General features: G+C 46.4%; 1 non-coding gene across 1 annotated transcript; it reads left to right on the plus strand.

Moving 5' to 3' along the window:
- Nucleotides 1-4,038: 4,038 nt before the first annotated feature.
- On the plus strand, nucleotides 4,039-4,120 carry trnal-uaa (transfer RNA leucine (anticodon UAA)). Its single transcript has one exon. It is a non-coding gene; the product is annotated as a tRNA-Leu (tRNA).
- Nucleotides 4,121-6,516: the final 2,396 nt, after the last annotated feature.

The raw sequence follows: 6,516 nt of genomic DNA on the forward strand, positions 1-6,516 counted from the left end.
AATTACTCGGCCCCGAATACCCTTGCGTACAAGTGGCTTAATATCTCTTCTAGAATGGAGAGTTGTAACCTGAAACACCAGTATTTGGCTTGTCCCGTCCGCTGCATGACTCCAGTATTCACTGTCACCCTCTCTTGGTTCAGAACGGAGGAGGATGCTGGGAGATCAAGTTGAATGACACCCACATTGATGAGAGGTAAAGGGGATGGGAAGGATCCATTTTCATGTGCAGAGAGCTTCATAAACACAGCAGTGCACCGAGTGTCCTTGTGTTTGACTAGCACTTACACCGCCAGCTGACTTACAGCCATTGTAGTGCTCTTGAAGAAGACTCTCCGTGGGCAAATCTAATGTGAAAAATCAGCTCTAATTGGTTCATCAGGTATCAAAGTATGAAATGTTTTCAAATACTCACAGCTGGCAGTAGAGAGTGTAGATCTACCTTCAGGGGTTCATTCTGCTCTGATTTACACCCAGGATAATGTGGGACTAGAGAGCCTCATCACAGCGGAAGGGGTCAAACATTGAAGACTCTGATGGGGAGGATATTCTCTCTATGAGAGGGAAGCAAATCAGTGGAATTCTTTCCAACAGAGGGCCCTCAAGGCTCGGTATTTTGACGGCTGAGATAGACAGACATTTAGTCAATTCGCATAAAAGGGCCAGGGAGATAAGGCTGAGAAGGGGAGTTGAGGATTAAACAAATCAGCCCGTGATCTCATTGAAAACCCGCCGACTTGATAGGCGAAAATGCTTCCAACTGCTCTAATATATTTGCTGTCAGTTGGAAGATGCTAAACCCCACTGTAAACGAAGGAAAGCACAAAGTTAGGAAGAGATGACTGCAGACACACGGAGTCACAATTATTTATTGAAATGAAAATCAAACTGTCAATTTGCCAGATTTCTTTGCTAAAGTGGGCGGTAGAGTTGACCAAGGGAGCTGTTGATTTGAGTGTTCTTAGATATGAAACAAATATGAAACATTTGTTTTCTGGCAAAAATACATGGCCTTTTCTGATGCTCACAATGAAAGAGATGGTTTCCAAGAAAAGACAGAGACTAAGTCACCTGTAAAGTAATCGATGGCCAAGATATGGCTCTCGTTGTTATACGGGACATATGTGATTTATTGATTATTGTTCTCCAAACTTCCTTTACAATGGAACCGGGGTGGGAGCGGGGAATTAAACCCACCCATGTTTATTGCTATCTTTTATCACTCACACACAGTGTTTATTTCTTGTACATTTTATTTCACATTGTGGTTACTGCGAGTGGGCTTGTAAACTGCATCTGCCGGTGAGTTCTTTCCTCACTCTTCCTAATCTCTTCCAAAACACATTCTGCATCCTTATCTCCGGAATGAAGGTAATCTCTAACCATTGTACAAGTGTCACTAAAACCTCTGCATTTCACACGCCTCTGTATGCCATCTCCCAATATTAATTGATACTTTACTGTGTTGCAATGGTGCATAATATGTGAAAAACAAAATAGAGACAGGCGGACCTGGGTGTCCAACGCACGTTATTGCAGCTAAACCGCAGATGACTGCCCACAATCCGATCACGGAAACACGCACCGATCCATCAGGCAACACAGAATAAGCTCAGCACTAGAGGACATGTCAGGATCAGCACCAGAAACACAACAGAAATATTTCTCTGCGCTGCTATGTTGGATGTATTTCTCAATGAGCAATAGGGAGTTCCATGTGTTCCATCAGGAGTGACGTCACACCCGGAAGTAACCAGTGTCACAGACGGTCATGTGATCCAAGTTCCAAGCCCCGGAATCCGAGACACTCAGTGCCCTGTGGACAGCTCCAAGGAACAGCCGTCCGTGGAGTTTATGGGTTAGTTGAACTTTGTGAATGCAGCTCGCTCGTTGTCGGCCTGTTTCTCCGATATAGTGTTTCATGCAGTCGCTGCGTGGAATCTACACAACCAGGTTTGTACATGATGGGTATTGGGTGTTGTGTTCTGGGGAGTTTTGTCTGAGTGAGGCTGTCGGTTTATGTGTCTGTTGTAACCCAGTGTGTTCAGAGGAGTCTGACTGTCAGTTCCCAGCAATTTATTTTTATAAAGGGGTGCCTGTTCTTCAAATTGCCTGGTGGCATATCCTCGTTGCGAATTTCGTGTGCCAGATATCTGGGAATGAAATCGTGGGGATATCCATTCTTGGCAAAGAAATTGTGTGACAGTCCCGAATTGTCACGGACCAGCTGTCCCGAGTAGCAATCCGTCCAGACGGCAAGGTTTGGTGAGAACAGCACAATAGTAATAGGACAGGGCAAACAGAAGGCAGACAGAGAATTTCTCGAAGCAGGACAATCATCCGCGGATTCCATCAATAAACAGATTCATCTGGACCCAGTCTTTACCCCAAAAACCGGAAGCAGCAGGAATGAAACCAAATCAATTCCAACTGCCCCAGGACAGCAGCGCTTCACAACAGACTCTGCAGCCCTGAGGATGTCACCCAGAAATGTGAGGAAAATGCTGCAAACCATCTTCCCAGCTCCGCCAAACATTCCAACACCAACTCCAGGAGGCACACGGACTCCACATCTTTCTGATCCTAAACGCTCCGGTTTTCTGCAGCAGATTATTGTACCCTGAACCCCCAGGACCAAGGTGAGGATACCAACCCGTACACGGCCAGGAACGGCAGTGAGAGTGAGGGCAACAGCTGCCATTGTCGTATGGACAGCCACTAACACTCCCTTTGAAAAGGACTTTGTCCATATGAAAGTCTGTACAGCAGTATAACCCGGGGCCCAAACAGACTGTGCTGGGGATTCATATTCCAGACAATTTACGGTGGGCACCGTTTTCCCTGAAAGTGAGTGGGGATTGATATTTCATTGCTGATGTGAAACCAGATCCTACACTGAATCTGCTCGCCGGTTTTTGTTGCTGTGGTGAAACGGTGGGCAATCACGGTGTGAAACGTTGTTCTAGCTCTCTGGTTTCCTTCATTCCTGTCCTGGTCAGGGAGGCTGGGGATTGGTCCTCTCCATCAGATGGAGGTACCAGCGCATTGTTGACCCAATTTCATCAAGAATGGAATTGGTCATCTTCACTTCTCATGGTTCATTGTTGTTCTGTTTTGTTGTATGTTACTTGAGCACTTTCTGGGACTTGACAATGCATTCAAGCTCCAGTCTGTTTGGAAGCACGGTTTGGAATTGTCTCGCTGCAGTACATGACATAGACGACTCGCACTCCGTAAAGTCAGCATGCCAGTGTGTCTGGCAATGGTTCCGCCTTTTCTGTTTTGCTTCTGTTCCACGCTAAGAGCTGTCAGTTTTTGGATTCGCTGGAGTGCTGAGGGGGTAACACAATTTGTGTGGATTTTTCTTCAGGCCAAACTCCACCCTCCAGGACAAATAGCCAAACGCGCTGAGTAACAATCAGCACGCGTTTTGTTTAGCAAATGGTCTATTCAAACTGGTGTCAGCTTCTGGAGCGTCTCAGAGTTGCCAAGCACGGAAACAGACCCTGTTATCTAACTTGCCACTGCTAAACAAATAGCCGAAATTAATCTAACCATATTTGCCAAAATTTGTCCCTTATCTCTCCGAACCCTTTCAGATGCCTTTGAAATGTTGTGAGCGCACCAGTCTCTGACACTAAATATGACAATTCATTCTGTACACACGGAAATGTCTGTGTTCAAAACAAGTGTCCCTCACATCCCCTTTAAATGTTACTGTTCTCACATTAAACCAATGTTATCTCACTTTGAACTCATGCGCCTTGAGACAAATTACTCCCTGACTCTTTTCTCTGTCCGTCTGCCTCATGTCTTTATAAAATTCTGTAAGGCCATTCCTCAGCCCTGAAGCTCCAGGGAAAACTATCGAAGCCAATTCAGCTTCGTGCTATTGTCCAAACAGTGCAAACCTTGGAAACACTTTCAAATATTTTCGAAATTGTTCCACGCTCGTTCCTGAATGCGCGATCTGTTCGTGACTGAAGTGAAGCGATGCTATAACGCTAGTAATGAGATTTTGGCGCTCGGCGCCTTTGTGGTAGCGTGGCCGAGTGGTCTAAGTCGCTGGATTTAAGCTCCAGTCTCTATGGAGTCGTGGGTTCGAATCCCACCGCTACCAGCGGTTGCTCCGCTGCAAGCAGCTGAGCATAGCAGATCCTCTGCAGGCCGTCTGCGTTTTCGTTGTTGTGTTTGCCGCTGCTCAGGTCAACTCATTCCGACTGAGTCTGAAAACAGTGTGAGTCCTTGCTGTCGGACTCTCCTCAACCACTCTGCTTTCGGATATCGAGACAGAGTCCTCACAGTCCAGGCTTTCTCTATTCTTCCTGCCAACAACTTTTCCCACTTCTTATTTGCGAGACAGGAGTTTTGTTTATGAAACGTTCCAAGACCAGGAACAATCCTCTGAAGCCGTTTCCAATTAAAAGTGGAATGGTTGTCTCTTTCACACGGGAAGAGCCGTTCCTGGGGAAGGATTTTCCATGTACTGGGTCCCAGGGCTGAGCAGGAAGCCGCTGATTGAAGCTGCAGTAGCCGCTTTCTGTTGGCAGCGGGGCCTTGGAGAGATTGGGGCCACATCCAGCTGCAGACTCGGGTGAGTTCTCGTGGTTGCAGTCTCGGGACATGGTTGGTCTCAATGCTTGAACTGAAATAATTGAGGCTCAGTGCGAAGGGCGGGCTCGAACCACCAAACTTTCAGACAAATGAGCTGACTATTTGAGACACAGAAACTGGCCATGCATATATCCGAAAGCAGAGGGGTTGAGGAGGCTTGGGCTGCAAGGACTCACACTGTTTTCAGAGTCAGTCTGGATCAGAGGCCTGGGCAGCTGCAAACACAACAACTAAAAGGTACAGGGCCTTCAACGTTCATGTGCCTGCAGCAAAACAGCGGTGACCCTGGTAGCGGTGGGATTCGAACCTGCGATTCGATAGAGATTGAAACGTAAATCCAAAGCCGTAGATCACACGGCCACGCTGTCTTACAGAACGTGACTATCAAAATTCTCATTACTCGTGTTTCAGCGTCGCTTCACTTCAGGCACGAACAGATCACACATTCAGAAACGAACGTGGTGCAATTTCGAAAGTATTTGAAAGGGTTTCCAAGGTTTGCACTGTTTGGACAATAGCACGAAGCTGAATTGTCTTCGACAGTTTTCCCTGGAGCTTCAGGGCTGAGGAATGGCCTTACAGAATTTTATAAAGACATGAGGCAGACGGACAGAGAAAAGAGTCAGGGAGTAATTTTTCACAAGGCACATGAGTTCAAAGCGAGATAACATTGGTTTAATGTGAGAACAGTAACATTTAAAGGGGATATGAGGGACACTTGTTTTGAACACAGACATTTCCGTGTGTACAGAATGAATTGTCATATTTAGTGTCAGAGACTGGTGCGCTCACAACATTTCAAAGGCAGCTGAAAGGGTTCGGAGAGATAAGGGACAAATTTTGGCAAATATTGTTTAGATTAATTTCGGTTATCTGTTTAGCAGTGGCAAGTTAGATAGCAGGGTCTGTTTCCGTGCTTGGCAACTCTGAGACGCTCCAGAAGCTGACACCAGCTTGAATAGACCATTTGCTAAAAACGCATTCTGTTTGTTACTCAGCGCGTTGGGCTATTTTTCCTGGAGGGTGAGTTTGGCCTGAAGAAAAATACCACACAAATTGTGTTACCCCCTCAGCACTCCAGCGAATCTAAAAACTGACAGCTCTTAGCGTGGGACTGAAGCAAAACAGAAAAGGTGGAACCATTGCCAGACACACTGGCATGCTGACTTTGAGGTAGTGCGAGTCGTCTATGTCATGTACTGCAGCGAGACAATTCCAAACCGTGCTTCCAAACAGACTGGAGCTTGAATGCATTGTCAAGTCCCAGAAAGTGATCAAGTAACATACAACAAAACAGAACAACAATGAACCATGAGAAGTGAAGATGACCAATTCCATTCTTGATGAAATTGGGTCAACAATGCGCTGGTCCCTCCATCTGATGGAGAGGACCAATCCCCAGCCTCCCTGACCAGGACAGGAATGAAGGAAACCAGAGAGCTAGAACAACGTTTCACACCGTGATTGCCCACCGTTTCACCACAGCAACTGATGCCCGAGCCCGATTCTACCATTTAAGGGTGCGCTACTCTAATTCTCCCATTTACTGTTGCCATGCACCAATTCTCTAATTTAGCTCCACTGTGCTCCAGGTCTCTCATTTACAGATGGCCAGCACCAAATCTCCAATTCAGTGTTGGTTAGCACCATTACCCTCAATTACTGAAGCCCACTCAGTGTTGCCTCACTCCAATCCCCATACTGACTGATGCCCTCGCCCAATTTAGGGGTGTGGTACACTAAGTCTCCCAAAAGATATTGTCCTGCCCCAATTCTCCCATTTAGTGCAACACAGCATAACGCACCCATTTAGTGCTGAACTGCACTAATTCACCCAGTATCTGATGCCCCGTTGCAAATTCTCACATTTCGATAAGTCCTTTCCCAATTGTTTCCATTTTG

The sequence above is a fragment of the Chiloscyllium punctatum genome, chromosome 13 (genome assembly GCF_047496795.1).
Source record: "Chiloscyllium punctatum isolate Juve2018m chromosome 13, sChiPun1.3, whole genome shotgun sequence".
Taxonomy (NCBI): domain Eukaryota; kingdom Metazoa; phylum Chordata; class Chondrichthyes; order Orectolobiformes; family Hemiscylliidae; genus Chiloscyllium; species Chiloscyllium punctatum.